This window comes from Brachyistius frenatus, unplaced genomic scaffold, assembly GCF_029030835.1.
Source record: "Brachyistius frenatus isolate BFR_SWC_R1_liver_20210118 unplaced genomic scaffold, ASM2903083v1 Contig_17, whole genome shotgun sequence".
Classification (NCBI taxonomy): domain Eukaryota; kingdom Metazoa; phylum Chordata; class Actinopteri; family Embiotocidae; genus Brachyistius; species Brachyistius frenatus.
Genome location: NW_027210616.1, coordinates 4,892,389 through 4,912,729, shown reverse-complemented (window position 1 = coordinate 4,912,729; position 20,341 = coordinate 4,892,389).

Sequence of the window (20,341 nt, the reverse complement as noted above, 5' to 3'; positions counted from 1 at the left end):
AGCAACGGGCAAAGTATTTTTTCCTCTTGACTATCACCCGTCTGTCTTTTTCTCAGTTCATTTCTGCTGATTTGAATTTGCTCCGTTTTGCTTCCTGTGTTTCTGCACCTTTCCCCGCCCCTTTTTTTTTTTTTTTTTTTTTACGCGACCCTTGCGTGAACTTTTGGAGCCGTGCCGCTGTTGGGAATAAACTACTTTTTTTTCACTTACCGTGACAAATTAAAAGATCTCTTGAAGAGAGCAAATGTCATCTTTATTTGGCGAGCCCTATCAATAAAGTTGCTATTGATCCTTGTCTCTTTATCCGCAACTGCAGTCCTGTGTGTGTGTGTGTGTGTGCGGGGGGGGGGGGGGGGGCATTAATCACAGTGGCCAGTATTTGTGTGGTCGCCGTGGATCTTTACAAACAGCCGCTCGGGATACAAATAGGCCGAGCGGTTGTTGAATTAGTGCCTCTGAGTTGCTGGCCTGAAGGAAGACTGCTGTCCGCTTGTGTGTGAATTAGCAATTGATTGCTGCCTTATGTCGAGCTTGCACACGGCGGGTGCCAAAGGATGGAATTCCTGAGTGTGCAGGAATAAAAAAAAAAAAACAACAACAACAAAAAAAAGGCCGCTATCACAAATAGATATTTGATTATTAAAAGAACCTACGTTTCCCTTTACAGCCCGCGGCCATGAACGGTCGTGCACATCTTAATTCAGGTCGCATTGAGAGCAACAACATCCTTTTAATGGGGTATTTTAATTAATTAGTTAAATTCATTGTATTCAGTGGACTGCTTCTTACAAGACACAATATCCTCCCACACTCATCCCTTTTGTGAGTGTTTTGTTATCAGCAGTGCAATAATGAACTACCTTAACAACAGAGCTGAACATTTAGTCTTGTTATTCGGTTCTACCAGAGCTCCGGCGGCCCCACGCAATGCTCACAGCTAACATTGACTTCTTCCTATACGACATACAAGCTGACGACGGCGTTCATCTTATCACTTTCTACTTCAACAATGTGGTCATGAAGAGCACGCAATGCTATCAAAGTCTGCCCATTTATTTTCCTACAATCAATTTTTGTCATTTTGAGCTTTTATATTAAAAAATAATGCCAATTATCTATTTTTTTTTTTATCTTTCAAGTTTAAATAAGCTAGTTTCTTGACACTGGTACCAACACAAATTTTGCATATAAAACCTCAAAGTCATAATTCAACGCATCCCGGGTGTGACAGCAGCAGTTATTCAAAAAAAAATTTTTTTTTTAAATGCAGTGCTTTAATTGTCCTATTCTTCTCATCTGTGTTTTTATTTTTTTTTTTTTTTTCCATATGCTGATCAAATTAGGGCCTATTCACACTGTACAACTCCAGCAGATCGTCAACCAGCACAACCGAGCAGGGCTCGGAGGTGAACACAGGCTCTGATGAGTGGAGGAGTGAAAACAAAAGCACAAGCACATGCACTGCTCTCTACTGCCACCAAGTGGCAGCATGAAATACAGCCTCTCGGTTCTGATCACTGCGCCGTGAACATAATTGAACACTCTGGACGGTAATTCACTCATTTTAAAACCCCACTAAATCTCTTTGACGATCCGGGGGTCTGGAGCCAAGCCCTGCATCCGTTTGGGCAGAGGGAGTACCGGCCTATAACAATCACTCACGTTCATATTCCTGGATGCTGTAAAGCCCACACCGGACTTGTTTGCCTTTCAAAATGGGAGTCACACCAGTACGAACACAGAGAAACATGCTCCGTCCTCTCAGGAGAGAGCGAGTTTGTCCACAACTCTCCGATATAGAGTCCTCTTCACTTACCGTCTTTGCAAATCGTGTCATGTTGTCTGTGAACATTTGTAACCGGTCTTTTTTTTTTTCCTCCACTGTAACTCACTGTCGTTACTAATGCGTGTTCAAATCAAAGATCGTGGTATTTAGTCTTTCATTCGAGGGAAATAAAGGTTGATTTTTAAACTTGATACGATCCTAACCGTTAAGAATCCATTTTAATCTAATCTACATGATCTGCGTGGTACGCAATGGTAACGATTTCTTCCCACCTGAATTAATCCTTTCGGCTTTGTCACCGTCATTTTATTATTGGATATAATTTTGTTTAAATCTAGACTGTTTTGAGTCGTGCCCTCCGACCCTCACGCTCGCAGGAGTATAATCTATATAAGCTTCATGAGCCAATCACGTGGAATCATGAGTTAAGTCGCGTTCCTGTTCGTATTGTTTATATAGCAAATCCTTCCGCATGGAACCGACGTGAGGGATGATCGCCGAGCAGGCCAGAGAACGTGACTCGCATACAAAAGGTCGGAGCACCGTGAGGCTTGGTCACTCGCGCATTATCATATCGGTCTCGTTTACAGATCGCCTCGCCACTGTGCTAAGCGGGAAATCGCTGAATTATATGCAGTAGATTTCCAGCTGCACACCCCCAGACACCTCCACAACCTACACCTTTATTGTCTTTTGTCTAAACTCGCGCAGTTTTGTAGCGAGATAATCACTCCCGTAATGAGTCCCCCAAATTAGGACGGAGCAGGTTGCCAGATTAGAACAGAGCACCGAGCCAACAAAGAGCTTTGGGGAGAGGAAGCTAAAGTTGATGGAGGAGCAGCCGTGGAGCCACGGAGAGGGAGAAGTCAGAGGGACAAACGGAGAGAGGAAAGTGCTGGCAGATAGTTTTATTCCTTAATTACTCCCCTTGTTAACCTCTCTCTAAAACCCTCCGTCTGGTTTGCGCGCCAGGTCAGGACTACAAAGTGTCTGGATGAGGAGCGGGGACAGTTTAATCCCGCTTCCCTGTGTAGCCATGCCTCTGCAATAGAGTTCTTTCCGCTGTCGGTTTTTCTCCTCTCGCTGTCTCTCCCAGGGAAGAAACTTTCCTACGGGGGGGGGGGGGGGGGGGGGGGGGCCTTGTTTTAGAAGATAACGATCAGAGAAAGACTGCAGGTTATTTCAACAACAGTCGCCGTCCTCTCCGCCGTGCATCTTCGGCCTTGCGAACATCGCCGAAGCAGAGGATCACACGTTTTTTTTTGTTTTTTTTTTAGTGGCAGTGTTGAGTTGCAGATCGACGACTATTTCACCATCTGATTTGTAAAGCAGCGGCGCTGCTGTGCAACAAAAGGGGTTAAACGTTTTCTTTTGGTGCCTGTATTGTGTTGTCAAGATTACATCTGACCTTAAACGCAGTCAAAATAAGCCCTCCCCCCCCCCCCGTTGAAATTCAAGTGGGAAGCTTTCTCCCGGCGATGTTCAGCCGGAACGAAAGCACACTGTGTCCGAGGTTTTCCTGACGTAGGATGTGATCGGCGATAAAAAAAAAATTTAAAAAAATGTTGTTATCAGTTAGATAACACAATAAGGAACGCACGCATACGCGCACCGGCCTCCCCGCTTTACACGGACCATGTTTCCACACCCGGACTGGGGGGAAGAAACGCAACGATTGGCTGATCGACTTGATCTTAAAATGGGCATACTTAGTGATCTAAGGGAGCTTAAATATGGTATAACGGTTGCTACCAGACATGTCAGTAGCTGCATCTCAAATGGAGCCACTGCACAGAGATTTTGACACGGTTCACTTTTCAGCATTTAAGGCGATGCACATCGACTCGGGAATCTAACAACTTGTCAAACCCAGAAGTAGCACTCCAAACGTGCTGACATTTAGACACTCAAATCCGCATCTTGCCGGCATTCCTGAGACAGACTGCCGAGATCGAAGGCAGGAGGCCTTCTCGGCTTTACGCGCATCGAACCGCAAATTCACCTCTGCTCTCTTTACGGAGTACAACTGTACCAAACGACTGCATGCTGAATATCCTGCAAATATCGTTTAGGCTGCACATACGTTCATCAGAGGCTAGGCACCGGCTCAAAAGAAAGCCAGATTTACACAGTACACGTTGATAATATAACATGAACCACCGACACTGCTATTTACTCGCAACAGCGGGGCGGTGATCAGAGGGGTGCACTACGACGCAAGTTCAACATACCCAGGCTTTCTTTGTTTGAGCTGGCTCAACAAAGCGGAAACTCGCCGTCAAAAATAAATCGGTACTACGGGGTGGTAATCAGCTTTTGCTGTTAACTCAGGCTCTCAGCCTTCGGCTCCGAGCACGTTCACATAAAAGAGCAGGTGTTTGCAGCATCTGACCAATCACAAACATGAACAGGTGTACTGACGGGGAGAGCCACATATTTTAAAAAACGAGGAGCAAACTATAATTTAAAAAGAACATAATGAAGTTAAACACCTAATCCACCAAATCACATTGTCATTAAATTAATTTAGCATTAGACGTATTCTCATGACGTGTATGAACGTTTTAGTCTCATCATTTCACCTGCAGCCCCGGAGGTGTCAAACGGACCGAGGAGCAAATGAGAAATAAATACAAAATCATAATCCAAAGTGAGAGGTAGGTTTACTGTCAGAACTTATAAGTGGGCAACAAGTGCGATGCTTTAGAGCATCAATCAGTCAGATTTTCTAAATATCATGACGATGAGTGCATCGGCCACTGACGTAGTTAGTATTCACAGACGAAGCAAAAGCATCAAACTGGTGCATTCAGAGCTACTGTGTGGGGACATCCTATACATATTTAGTTTGATCTTTTCACAAATCAATTTCTTTTACTTGTTGTAATTTTCTGTCTTTAGAAACCCGCCACAGACCAATTTTGGACTTTCTGTGAACAGGATAGGATATTTCTTGGTAGGGATAGCAGGTCAACAATATGCCACATAGTCTACCAATATATTCAGTCTAGCTTTAAAAACACAAATTCTACAGCTTCTGACAGGCAGCCACGTCAACCGAAGGTAGGCCCGGAGGGTACATGTCCTTTTGAAACTAATGTAACACTCTTTGAATTGCATAGTATACAATATGCTAGACAAGTAAACGTACCGTGCCGTGTTAGCAATGTCCTCTGTGATTTAAGATTACAGTGTACTTGCTTTTTCAAAATCACTTCCTGAATATCATCAGAATATCAAAATATCCAACAAAAATTGAATAAAACTTGTTTCCTTCTTCCTTTTTTTTTTCTTTTTTTATATTTAGTTGTGGACATGCAGGTCCGGTACCACCTGCCAGTACCCTACGCACATCTACCTTTCACGACCAGTCATGAAATAGCCCAGGTCATAATTTACATGGAGAATGTAATTGTGCAGAGTACAGTGAAGAAATGAATGAGAGCCAAAAGGTTGAAGTCACAAAATTCTCATAAAATTGCATGTCATTCATTCGTTCAAAATAAAATACAGATTCATTTCCGGTGTAATATTGTAATAGTGTTACATGTGCCATACTTCATGGACTTATCTATACAAATTTCAGTAAAACATTGTACCACAGTCTTTTTGAGGCGAACAAACTTAATGATTTCATCTCACAATGAAACAAAAATACAAAAAAATACAAATTCTATTTACTCAAAATCCCAAACTGCGTTTTGCAGCTCGATAAAATAAATGTGTAAAAGAAAATTCCAACAGATTTTAGGTGTATTTGATGAGCAGGAGAGTTGATCTCACTGTTTGCAGTAATACAAAAGTTTAAGGTAGACAGACAGCTAAAACAGCACAACATTTTAGTTCCATTTGAACTCTTTTTTGATCATATTTAAAACCCATAGTGGCCACTTACACTACATACAATTACCAGTAGGAGGAAGCACATGCTTTGCCTCAAACTTCCTGACCTAGTTTCAGCTCTCAGTGTCTAGGACATTTTGTTCTAGTCTCATACATCGTTCCCCATTTTCTCACATGAGGTCAACAGTTTTAAGTAGTTTAAAGGCCAATACTCAGGCGACTGAGGCTAAAGCAAGAGAACATATTTCACATTCATGTTATGAAAGGAATGTTGTTTTTTTCATGTAAACAGTGGAACTGTGTCAAGTTTTACTGAGAAATGAAGGATTTGACATTTATTGAACTTCAAAAAAAAAAAAAAATCTACATCAAGTAAATCAAGCAATTCCATATAATTTTCTCCACTTAAAGGATTTGGACCCTTTAATTTTTCCAGTTGTCCATGTTAGTTATGTCTACGTCTGCTACACTGTATATGTATGATTGTCTATGGGTGTGGATGTGTATTGACTTGTGTGTGGTGTGTATGAGAGTCATGACAACACTAACCTAAGTTAGTGGTCTCATAACCTCAGAAAGTGAAGCGAAAAATACACTTGTGTGCAGACATACATTCGTACACTGCACTATTGTGGACGAATTTGTTGGAGATAAACTTTCATTTTATTGTCGCTGTGCAGCTCAGTCCAGTGAAAGTAAAAGGAGTGAAAGTTTGTAAAAGTTCAGCACTAAGAGGATTATGTTATGTAAAGCTTTTAAAGATGTGTGTGCTCCAGAGACAACTGGGATGATTCACCAGACATTGTGTGTGTGTGTGTGTGTGTGTGTGTGTGTGTGTGTGTGTGTGTGTGTGTGTGTGTGTGTGTGTGTGTGTGTGTGTGTGTGTGTGTGTGTGTGTGTGTGTGTGTGTGTGTGTGTGTGTGTGTGTGTGTGTGTGTGTGTGTGTAACTTTATCAGTGATCAAGCAGTGACAACGGAGGAGCCGGGTCAGGCGGGTGTGTAAGATGTGTATGTGATTTAAAAACTGTCACTCAATAAGAGATTTAGTTGTGCCCTGTTGGCTTGTGCTTGCAAGTGAAGAGCTGCAAAGCTCAGTCAGAAGTGGCATATGATCCCATAGCACAAATCACAATGTTCATTGCCGTGTTTGTTTTTATTTTTAGTAGTTTTATTTTTGTGTGTCTACTCACAAAGGTATCCGCACAAGTGAGGTGGGATACAAAAGCTCTCAGGAAAATAAATGATCTTGAGGTATATACAGGGAACCACATTCCATAATAAGCTAAATATATATTTTTATTCATGTTGTAATCTTTGTTTTCTTTTTTGAAATGCATAAGTTTTGTTGTTATAAACAAAGTTCCTACACCAAACAAGTTTTTCACCAAAGGGAGAAAGACTGAGGGAAAAATCTTTAATGCAGCTGATAACATCGAGTAATACATGTTGCCATTGTCCAGGAAATGCTTTGAGTCGGCATCAAGCAATTGTGGGTCATGTTTAATTCCACAACAGATTTAAATGGTCATGAAGATGAAGCTTTCAGCAGGTGCCCATTTGGCAGAACTCCTCTCCGGGGAAGATATTTAGGCTTAGCAAACCTCCAGCAGTATGTCTGTGCTGCACCAAGGGAGGTTCTATGATACCTTCCAATAAGGCAGCCAAAGCTGTCAGCAGACATATCCCATAGCTGAACAAAATGTACAGAGCAGCCACCACTAAACCCATGAAAGGCCTTGCCAGTCAGCCAAAACAGCAGCCTTTGTTCGCTATATCACTAATCTTGTACAGACCGTCAGGTTGAAGCACATTGTGCTTACCACCCTTGTGGTGGCAAGGCAGATTAGAGACACACAGGGGAATGAGATTCAGGATGAAATGTTGGGAAATTAACTAGTCTATGTTAACAAAGCCAACTGACAAACAGCATTCCAACAGGGAAGTCCTTGTGTTTTATTGTCAATACCCCCATGACGTGTGTATACATGTGTTTCTGTGCTCATGTTTTTGTGGCACAAACCAATACAACTAAATAAACACAGGGCATATGGAATATAGGAATACATGGAGGTAACTGTGCAGTTGTCTTAGATCACCTTGAGGCTCATTATCAAAGGTGCTGTCTCTCTCGCTGAAAACACATCGCTTGTACTTTCGTCATCAACCTTTCTGTGGCTGCTCTGTAAAGTGAAAGCAGTCACATTCAGAACATGATGTCCTTGGTTCTTTTTTTCTTTTTTTTACAAAAGGAAGTGGCTGAAAGCCACATACACACACATATGCACATCAGCCTCATGTACAGAAAGACATCATTTATAAGAGGATGCCGAGTATCTTTTGTCTTTTGACAGCGAACGATTTTCATAAAAAATGTTTCATATTTTCTAAAATTCAGTTAATACAGGTATTATTACTATAGTTAGATGAAAAAGATGTCCTCTGAGAAGCCACAAATTGTACTGAAAACATTTCACAAGTTTTAATTGAAAAGGTTTGAATTGACTGGTATGATGAAATGCCAGCAGGTTTATCCATTTACTTCCTGGTAATTAGATATAGTCTATTTCAGATATTTTAACATGTGAAACTTAACTGCAGTAATGTACATTTCCAAATATGAAGTAGTTACTGTGGCTGCATTACTAATGATACATTTAAATTTTCTTTTGAAAGGAAGCAGTGTATGATCAGTACAAAAACAAATTTCTCACACTGAGGTCACAGTGTTGCCAACTTGATCTCAAATCACCCAGCCTCAGTAACAGAGACACTACAGGGTAAAACTGTACGCTCACATTTCCAATTCATCAGCTGTAATTTCATTTTAGATTGAATTTCTAAAGACTGACACACAGATTTGAACAAGTCTGGAGTTACAGGAGGTTTTAAAGTCAACACACTTTTTAGAGTCAGGCCAAGCTCTGTTGAAATGTTTTGATGCCCTTCGAACGAATATTCTTGACCTAAAAAAACAAAGTCACAGAGAAAAAGAGGCAGTGGTGTGATGTCAGAATATCAATTAATTGAATGTTGTTCCAGGAAGTTTGCAAAAAATCTATCTGAATATGAAGACGAGATTTGTTCTGTGACTGCACAAGCTGCTCCTGCATGTGATGAGGAAATACAATTAAGAAATTAGGTCAAACGAACCAAAAACATCTATAATAAAAAGGCCTGAATTGATTTACAGACCATCTATCTGTCCAGTCTCAGAACTGTTTTCCTTGAAAAGTTTTGAAGTTTTACCAGAGATTAAATTATAATAAATGCAATAACATGGTATCGAAATTACTTGCCTGATTTATTGCATTGAATAGAAGTTACATTGTGTCACATTTAAAAAAAAAAAAAATGCTTTGGGACATTTTTTTATATGCTTACATGAAGCGATGTGTTACATGAAACAAAAAATTAAACGAGGTCACAATGATTAAAACCTCCTTTCGGGACAATAACATGTCCTACTGCTGCCAGCTTCTTCAAACATCTGCTGGCACTGTATATACTGTACTTTACATAAAAGGCCCTGACATGCATTTGTCCTCATGATGAATGGGAGTGTTTTTGCAGGTGTTTAGGGCATAGTCCCTGGTGAGCATTATATGGATTTGTCACAAATACTTCACTTCCAAAGTGTGTGGCAAAATTGCCAGCTCGTCTCTACCCTTAATTATTTAATTATTTTTTTTTTGTTAAAGGATTTAGGTCTTTATTTATTTTTTTGTTCTTGTATTCCGGATGTCCACCCTCTTGACATCATACTGCCTTCCTGTGTACTCCTTTTTATTCCCGCACTGTGCCTGTGTTACTGTGTCTTACGGTCAGGGGCGCCACACATCTGCGGTTAAGTTAAAAAAAAAAAAAAAAAAAAGTTAAAAAGTAGTTTGAAGGAATTCTTTCCCTCCCTGATTTGAATGTTTATTGCTCTTGGGAGAATCATACAGAAATAGTTCCACCAAAAAAATGAAAGTGAGGCAGAGAGAGAGAAAACTGAAGTGAAACAGCACACTCATCTAGGAATACGCTCGCGTGCAAGCACGCGCACACACACACACACACACACACACACACACACACACACACACACACACACACACACACACACACACACACACACACACACACACAATGTCTGGTGAATCATCCCAGTTGTCTCTAGAGCCCCAGATGCAAATCTATCCAAACAGTGGTGGCACGAAAGCAGCAGCCGTCTGGGCGCTGTGCCAGTCTGTGCAAGGGAGACACAGTGTGCAGGGGACAGGCGAGGTCATGCTGTTTTTCTACTCAGCAGATTTAACAGCGGGTTGAAAAAGAAGGTGCATGTGATTTGAGAAAATTGGAAATAATAAGTGGACATGAAATAATATCTCATGGCGTGTAGTCAGGAATTTAAGTCTCGTGCATGTGTGGCTTGTACTGCAGCACAGAAAACACAAGCAGCAGAAAGAATGAGTCATGCTCTGGAGCTTGTTTTGTTGAGAAAGTGCTTGATCGTTGCAGGATTTTTTTTTTCTCTCTTTAAAAGTGTAACTGTTATTGCAAATCCAACTGAGTTTTAAACGAAAAAATATCTTACCGCCACAGAGACCATGAACTTCTCAGATCTAGCAAATAATGCAAAGTAAGAGTCACATCCAAGAGAGAGAAAAAAATTGCTCTGTTTTACATGTAAAACAGAGGACAAAGTGTAGCGGAACATATTGCAAGACAATACAATATAATAAGGTAATTGATACACTTAGAATTGACATGCAGCAAACACCTCATACAATAAAGTCCTGACTCTCAGAGGAATTCACTTAATGTGTCTGGAGTTTTTGTTCTATGTGTCACATTTGACAGCTCAGGTATGTTGGTTCTAAGAGATAAAAAAAAAAAGTCTGGGCATGAGCCAGAATGCAGTTAAAATATCTACCTCTAGGGGGCTCACTGGTACAAGATTCCTGATTCATTGCTCTGCAGGAGAGAACCACTGAGCATCCATGAAGAGACTTCAGTGGTTATTTAACTGGTATAACTGGTACTTTAGACAGAGTGTAGCAAAAGCCATGCTGGTGTAATTACTTTGAAAAAGAATACTTAAACTGGAATCGGTGGATCCCTCCTGATGTTGTTCAGGGTTCAATGTTCTACTGGTTTTCATTCTGACCACTTAATGTGGTTCCGTTTTACAGATGTGATGCTAAATGAATGCAGCGAGCTGTAAGAACAGCAGTAGTTTGGGCTCAGGACTAAAGGATGAAGGTTAGAAAAGTGGAACAAACACTGTAACTCATAAATGTTTTGCTGGAGCTGCCCTGTGAATAGCTGAAGGTGTAACTGCTGGAACCTGAGGCCTCCAGAAGGTCCACTAATACTACCTGTGCTCCCTGTGTCTTGTATGGCCTTTTTGCCTTCCATTTTTCACTAAATTCCTGACGGATAGAATGTTTTTGCACAGCTTATTAAACACTGAAATATTTTTCTGCCCACAACGTATGCTTGCATGTGGTAAAGCGGACTTTCTTGGGGACTAACAAAAACTTCCACCAGTGCCAGTTACAAATAAGTCTGCGGCCAACAGGCGAGGATTGGTCCCAGTCCAGGTGTGAATGTGTGAAAAAGAATGAATGTGATGCAAGGTGTTGCTGGCAAAAAAAATATGCATCCTGAATGAAGTTTCCTGGAGGTACAAATGTTGGGGAAACAGCTATGGGTCTGTTGAACTGAACTGAATGTGGTGTTAGACAGCTGTGACATTTTGGTAACTTCACTGGAGCAGCCAAACTGTCTTATGCCAGAATACTGTCACCATAGCCTCCTTCACATATCCTAACCAGTGCAGTGTGAGCCAGCTTCCTGCATCTGCTTTATGTCTGACAGAACTGCCAGGGTCAAGCTGACCACTAAAAATTTGTTGTCCATCCTCGGGAAAACAGCAGCATGGAGTTCTAGGGAAATGGAAACAAGAACAGATGTACAGACAACAGAAACAAAATGCATGCTTGAAGATGAAAGGGTGTGCTCTCATTTTGTCAGACACGAGTGTAGCTTCTTACAGTTTTTAAACATAGTAAATAATGTTACAGCCCATGTAACTACTTGGTCTGTATCTTCACAACAACTTGCCACCAACAGCTGTCGGGAACTCTTTAACTTGCACAAGAACAAAAACTGCCTGGCCACGATTTTATGGTTCCCATATAAAGCTGCTTTTTTTGGGACGTTAATCTCACCCAATCTCTTTTAATATGTTTGGATTTTAGTGTTCCCAGAGGAGACTCCTCTCCTTGGCAGGCAAATAAGCCCATGCTTAGATCCTGATGGTGCCAAACAGCTTGAAGGAAATAATTTTTGTTAAAGCTGAAAAGAGAAGGCTACTATGAAGCTAAACCTTTTCCCCGAATTAGGTGCACACACTGAAGACCTTGGCAGTGCGTACTGTCAGACTTCTGCTGGAAACCCCCCCCACAGAATCAGTTTCACTTTTGCAGGCTGGTTGGGATGTCATGTGATTTATAGCACATGAGCTAACATCACACATAATTCCAGTTACTGTCAGTGGATGTTGTTTTCTCCTCTAAGATTTTGAGGGATGAGGAGGATTGTTGACTTGATTGCACATTATTGACTACGAAGCTGTTTGCAGAGATGTTTTTCATGTGCAGTACTTACAAAGGTCAAAAGGCAAATGTAGTCTATACTTGTTTCAAACACACACACATATTCACACAAATTACACTTTTCTGTCTTATTAATGGCAAATTTCACTTCAATGGATCGTGTGTTAAACACTATAGACAACAAATACATTCAGTTCAGGTCTTGAGTCTCAGAAAAATGCATTAAGTGTAAGACCAACATCCTATGCCCATGTCCTCTATCAAGTGCATGCTGGAATGGGCATTGGCTTTTGTTTTGAAGCACCGACAGTTATTTAGTGGCGAAAATAGTCTACGTTACATTTATCAATAATTTAGTTTATCCTGTGCTGTAGATAGTTGTTGCTCAAGTTTGCTTCTGTATGATCTTTTTCAATGTGTTTCACCACTCAGTTGAGGTGCCACTGGAGGTATTTTCATCACAGGAAGCAGTACCACCCTAAGGTTGGGCCTTTAAGCTGGGGTCATTTCGCCACTGTTCTTCATTCTTATTACAGATAGAGGAAGTTTGTGGTCGCAGAATTGTTACCTCAGCGCCTCAGTGCTGTGTATCACATCTGCAGGGCGTGATGGGAAACCAACTTAAGATGTCACCTCACTGTCACGTGGTGTACTTCTGCATTTTGTGGAGGTATAAAACCCAGAGGAGTTATTCTCATTCTCACAACACGCTTGTGCTGCAGCGGAACAACAGGACGAGTGGGTGTAACTGTGTGGTATTGATTTGGATTTTGCAAAATAAGTATTTACCGTGTTGCAGCTAGGACCTTTTTGTTTTGTTTTTTTCCCTGATCTTAATAGACGAGGTGTGAAAAAGGCTTTAAAAAAAAAAAAAAAAGGGAAATGTGTGCATTCATTACAGCTATTAGAACTGTTTTATGAAGAACACTTTTCCTTTGGAAATTGCAATACTGACTCAATAATGTGAGGCATGCAGTGGCATGTTCTGTTTTTTTCATCATCTAGTTTTTATGTTAAACTACAACTATCAAGGCATATGTTCTTGTCTCTTGGAAAGAAATGAGTCTTTACCTGAGGGGAGGCAGCTGCATGAGATGAAAATCATTCCTATGGACAGTATGTGAGCGTGGGTGTGAATGTCTACTTCTACTATACCTGTGATTACATGAATGTATTTGTGTGTTTCTGTCTTTGTATATACTTAATGCGTGCAGCCTGTGGGAAGTTGCGTGCTAGTTCAAGTACCTGTGTGTTTCTACACCCATTAGTGATAACAGCACTGCATTACGCCTTCAAAATTGTGGCTAAAAACAGGCATGGACCTTTTGACCAAAAAACAGAGCTCTTTAAGCAAAGTCCTTAAATCAGAACTTTCCTCCTTTGATTTTTCCTCTCCCTGCAGATTGCAGGGAGTATCAGATCTCTCTCATTTACTGCACTGCTAAATAGGCCAATTTAGACTCCTGCATAAAGAAACTTTAGTTGTCTGCTGTTGTATAACTTTGTTTAACCACTGCCTTTGTGCCAGAGCAGCCATTGGAGAAGTTGAAGGGTATAATTTGTCCAGCAGTAAGGCAGTTGGCGTGCAGTTCAAAAAACACACTTCATGTTCTATATAATCGTTTCTAGAGTCTCTTTCATTTCGCTACATGAAGACTGGCAACATTTGAACATAGTTGGCTGATATCATGCACTACTTTGATGAACAAATATATTAAAAGTCATTCTGACACCGTTTCATAACACAGAAGTGACTGAAATTAACTTATGAGGTAACACTGAAAGCTGTGTTAAATGTCTTAATTAGTTCATGTTAAGGTGACTACAATCCAACCAAACATGCATGCCTACTTTCCATAAAGGGTAGAGAGGTGTTTGCTGAAAGGTTTTGGAAGTAAGTAGGGCCATTACACTACAGCATAGTTGAGGCCTTAACACAGTGGGTTTTTTTGTGCGATTCATTCGAGAAAACAATATCACGTTTTATTGGAAGGGGATTGATTTTTTTGAGTTTTTGCAACGCACATCATACTTTTCAGATGCTGAGACATCCCGAGTTTTTGCTGTGGAGAATTTTCATTCAGATGCTGCACACACACACAAACACACTTAAAAAAAGAAAGATACTTCTGCCATTTTTAATTCTTTTTTTTCCTGAGGAATGAGCTCATGCAGATCTATTTGAACTTTTTTGGGGAAAAACTCTCGTAACTGTCGAAATTCCCATCGCTGCCAGCATTAATGGTTTTGATGCAAAAAAAATTGCCGGCAAGTTTTTAGGATTTTCATGTCATTTCGCCCCCAGCGTGTAAAGACCTTTAACGCTTCAAAAAAAATCTGCTCCAGCCCATTGCACACGCTCATACTTAGTAAAACATTTTCAAATGGACCATGTTGCTCATAAACATCAGTAGACAAGAAGCCATCTGCATGCGTTAATGTTATTTTAAATGAACCCATCTCAGCTCAAACCTGTTCAGAAGCAGCGCTCTGTTGCCGTACCTGTGAAACCAGACTGAAATGTCATCACCTCAGGATTACCATTGCCTGAGTTGGGCGTCAGCTCACTCTCCTTAAACCTGCTGTGATCTCAGCTGGGATGGTAGATGAGGTACGCTGCACAGAAACACACACATTAGAGGGTCATGTACAGTGCAGAAATAGTAGACAAACAAATAGAAACATTCAAGAAGTGAAGACAGACGATGTTTTAACTTAACTTAGACTTCTCTGTCAATTACAATTATGAATGGTTTGTTAATTCGATTTTTGTAGCGGGGCAGAGTCTGAAATTCAGATTATGTAAGGCGTAATATTTGGTATTCATTATCTCTTTCTTGTTGTGTCATTAAAAATATTTGTGCTGCATTCTGGATCTGGATTCTTTTAATTAGTGAAGTCTTGCAAACCCACACAAGCTGAATTTACAGTATTTTGGATGCTACATTATGCTCACACGCAGACACACACAAGTGGAGTGTGCACACCTACACTCACGTGGATTCTGCAGCTCCTAAATGCACACCTCATACACAAACAAACCTTGTTCTCACCTGCAGCTGGTCCTGACTGGCTGGAACAGTCATAGCAGCGGCTGTATTGTCCCTCTCCAGGGAGACACCAGTAATTGGTCATTTGTTTTTTCACCTGTCTGGGGATATTATGTAACTTCAGCAAACTGGCAGCGAGGTCATAAAATCTCACACGGGGGCAAACATGACTCTCTAATCGACCTGTTAGCAAGACAGGCCTGCTTACGTGGTTATGAAACCGTTTCCTTGCTGTGTTTTTGTTTCATTTATGAAAGATCACGTGTTGACATGTCCAACATTGTGAAACCAGATAAGTGTGTGTGCATGTGTTGTGTGTAAGGTCAAATCTGAGCCATACATTACACAAAGGGCGATAGTAAATGCAAACAATGTGACATTAAATACATTTCAAGATACTGTATTTCTCAGTGGTCCCAAAGCTTTTTGGAAGAAAAACAAAAAACAAAACTCTTTGGCGACTGAGGAGACGCAGGTGGAAGTAAAACAATAACTCATTTATTTAACTAAAACAAAGTTAACCCCAAAAAACAACATAAAATACTTGAGACGTGGCAGTCAGTAAAGTCCGCAGTGAAAGGTGTTGTGGATGGGTGAGTAGTATGGTGTGTTGTGTGGCATGACAAAACATGCGTGGGAAAGAGGAGTTCCATTCGGACTGAGGAAGGGCTCGGATTTCATGATGAAGAGACACCGGCTTACTCCTGGTCTGTAGCCTCTTCCCTGATCAAAGAAAGCTGTAGGCCGGTCAGTATTTATTGTTATATAGCTGTAATTCAGGGTTTGTGCTCCAGTTGGCATACAGTAAGCGGGACAGTGATTTTCTTTCTAACATTTTGTTCTCTGTGTGCTGTGTTGTGTTGTGCTGTGCTGTGTTTCACATTTACATGTGAAATCTCCGTAAAAGGTCGTGCTGGCTTTTGAGATGGAGTAACAAGTGGTCACCTACTTATAGAGAGCTGCATCGTTGTCCTTCGATTAAAATAATTTTCTAAAACCTCTAGAAGCACATTGGTAGCAAAAAGCCTTACTAAAAGCATCCTGCAGTTGTGGACTGAAATCTAAGCACATAGTTGCGCAATTAACATGTTAACTATTTTCCCACACCCTGAAATATGTTGCCAAATTGTTGCCAACCTGAAAGTAACAATGCAACTTGCGTCATATCTTTCAAATTGACAAAAACAGATCTACTGGTACAGATAAAATCGTAAACAAAGTCAAAGAAAAATATGACTTAGATTCTATCACCTTAGTGCCTGCAAAGTTTCTTTCTTTCCTTTTTTTTGTCAGTATTATTTATCAGTATGGCATGAACTAGTCACATTACAAGTATAAGACTTCAGTCTTAGGCAATATTTCTGATTCAGCTTCTCCAGAGTGTTTTAGTCATTTGTGAAATGTCTTGTTCTTACACCAGAGACAAGGTGGACCACTGACTGCAGAGGAGGTCCACGTGGACTGGCTCATGCCTCAGGGGCATGTGAAAAACTCAGGACATCATGCTACACTGCCTCTTACCCTCCTCTCTTGCTGTTCGTAAGAAACTTCAATCCGAGCTACACCAATATATCATTTCGCTCATATATTTATTGATTATTTCTTGCATCAGAAATCAGCCAGGCAAGCTGTCTAAAAAGTCTTTAAAAATGTGTATGTATGTTTTCTGAATGAACATATCCCAGAGTTTTCTTGAATAGATGCAGTGGGCAAAACTTTCCCCAAAAGCAATTTTAACTTTTCACCTTTAAGTAAACAGTCCACATCAGCTTTGCGAAGCCCAATCAAAACAATGTTGTTATTCCCTCCGCCTTAACCATCTTCCACTAATCTTTGAAACATACCCCTGACTCCCTTCTCTCTCCCTCCACTGCTGTCCCCTCAAACTAAGCACTTGTTTTGCAAATGTCCCTCCGCAGGAGGTCGTGGAAGAAGCCTGTGAGTTGTAGCCAGTCATAAAGCATCGTGAATGGGTGAGCAGCTTTTACCAGACACATACAGGGTTGTTAGCTGTCTGGATCCCAGGACTTAATCCATGAGCCGGTAGGAGTTAATAAGGGTTTAGAGGCGGGAGGCTGTCTATTTAGGCAGGGCTTGAATGTCCTACTTCGGTGGATGTGACATTCAAGAATGTCCTTCTGCAGTTAAACGCGTTGGTATGCACATGGACTGAGCACAACAGAACAACCTGTGGCGAAATGGGAATGTCCACAGGTACACACACGTGTGTTCATACTTTAGCCAATGAAATCACTCTTGAGGATGTCTATTAAAATCATGTCTGTAGACAAACTGCTCACACAGTCTTCATAGCCACGGTCATTGTTGTTACAGTGACCACAGCAACAATAATTGTGCTTTATGCTGACTCTTCAATGAAACTATGCTGTCAGATAATAAATAGAGTGAGTAACCATGAATTGTGACAGGTGTGAGGTTTCCGAACATACATACATATTTCCTTCACGTCTACTTTTTCCATTACATTTTCATATTACGTTATCTCATCACGCATCATCACATTTACATTATATTCCAACCTCAACCCATCCCACCTCCCGAGTCAGCACCTCACAGAGAGGTGAGAAAACTGGGTGTAGATTTCCATATTTCTACCCCCATGAATCTGCCAGTAAACCTCTGGCAGGTGTAACCAACCTGCCCCGAATAGCCGATCACCCATGTCCCAGATGACAGGAAGTTAGATGACATCCTGCCAATATGCCAACGTCAGCAGGAAACAGCCTGGGCATGGCAATAGAAACAACTCCTTCCTGAGTCGTAGGCATGGACACAATCAAATTGAGCACACCCACACACACACACACACACACACACACACACACACACACACACACACACACACACACACACACACACACACACACACACACACACACATACACACATGCATGCAGCAGCATGGCACTGCTAATCTGATGAGCTGGAATATGGCTCACTGTACCTGGTCAGCTCCCCAGGGCATTGCTCAGAAATGCAGTACGTCACACACAAACTTCAATGAAAGCCCTGAATCCTGACGCTACAGCATACATTTTTATTTTGAGCTACCTCGAGAAGGATTTATGTCTCCTCCCTTTGTTTAGGTTTCATATTCGCTCGACACACTTTTACATTCTTAAGCTACATATCGATCTGTTACGTATTTTGGCTCTAGAAAATGAAATATAAAAAATACATTTTGAGTCTTCTGCATTATGTTGCTAGTGACAGAAGAATATGGTGACATAGACAATGTGCTCAATCCACAATCTGTTGTCGCTTCATGTCTCTCATGCCTTATCGCTTAGTTTGAGTATTGGTGATGCATGATTTATTTATTTTTTGCCTGTTGTATAGTTTCTATTATTCTAGTGTTGAATAACAGAGATTGCCATGTCATGTAAATGTGGCAAAATTGTGTACTGTGACTGTTTTATCTATTGCCCCAGTTGTGCCCCTACGAAACTGTGGGTCTACAGTACTGTAGCTGCCTGATACTTGAAGTGTTATCAATAAATCTGGTCTATAGGAAGTGAGAGGGCAGGGCTCACTTTCTGTTTCCTGTTAGTAAAAACATTTGTTTCTTTTGTGACATGCTCAGTGGTATTTTCTATAGTATCATCATGTAGTGTATTTATCCAGTATAGTATAAATATACAAGATATAATGGTACTATTTGTTATATGTTCATTATCTCCATTTTACAAGAGACTAAGAGAGAAAAGGTGATTTTTAGCGCCTGGGTTTTGTAATCGTGATCATAAATCAGCGCAGCCTTCTCAGGCTTCATAGTTTACAGATAATAAATGATCTCACACCTAATTAAAGAGAAACTTGGACTTTTATGAGAGGGTGTTGTTGCCCCTGGGATGGTAATTTTTCAGAAAGTTAAGCAAGTGGATACATTCTCATTGCCATTGATAATTGAGGTTTTATACGCTCATTACACACATCACATTGTATAATTGCTTTAAACTGTTCCTCTGTAACTGTACATACCTGCTTATTTGGTTTGCAGCATTATGTTCATGACTCATCTCAAGTTCAGAGCAGGTGGTAGGGTTTTGAGAGGACATCAAAAAAATTCACTGACATGAAGGAACCGTTTAAGTATATTCACGATTAGTTAAGAAAGCTCATGTCACAACATAAAGAGATTAAATGGCAAAGAGGTGGAGAATTGGACAAGTTCTAAGCGTATTGCTTTGGAAGGACCAATATTTGAATCTCCATAAAAGCGACCTGAGAAGAAGCAAAGAATGACATCCCCGTCATTTGTGGCAACCAATCGTTCATTGGCACCAACACCAATATCCATCCATCCATCCATTATCTATACCCGCCTTATCCTGAACAGGGTCACGGAGGGGGGGGGGGGGGGGCTGGAACTTATCCCAGCTCACTTAGGACGAAGGCAGGGTTACACCCTGGACAGATCGCCAGTCCATCACAGGGCCACATAGAGACAGACGGAAACAAAGACCATTCACGCTCTCATTCACACCTAAGGGCAATTTATAGACAACACCAATATATAACACCAATAAATACTGTGGAAATTCTCCATGCAGTCTATATTTCTTTTGAACTGTAGTAGTTCATGTTCTTTCAAGTTTTTCAAGTTCATCAATATACTGCCTCTTCTTGAGTGAGGGCTAATCAACAGAAGACAGAACAGCTCATCCACTACACTGACTTATTTGGATATAATTAAGGCGCTGCCTTGCTTCCCTGGAAGTCAGTCATTAATCATGCCACAAGTGGTTGCCACAGGAAGCAGGCCTCCACCCCCCCCCCCCCCCCCCGACTCTTTTTCCACACCTTCACCACCTATTTTGCCAAAGAAAAACAAAACAGAGCATTTTATCAGCAGTGACCTAGACATGTCAGACAAGTTCAAACAATAGCTACAGCAGCACTGGCACAGTCACGTTCACACTCCAAGAACAAGCCAGTCCTTACAAGGAAATCTTCCGACTTGTGTGTGTGTGTGCACGTGTGTGTGTGTGTGTGTGTGTGTGTGTGTGTGTGTGTGTGTGTGTGTGTGTGTGTGTGTG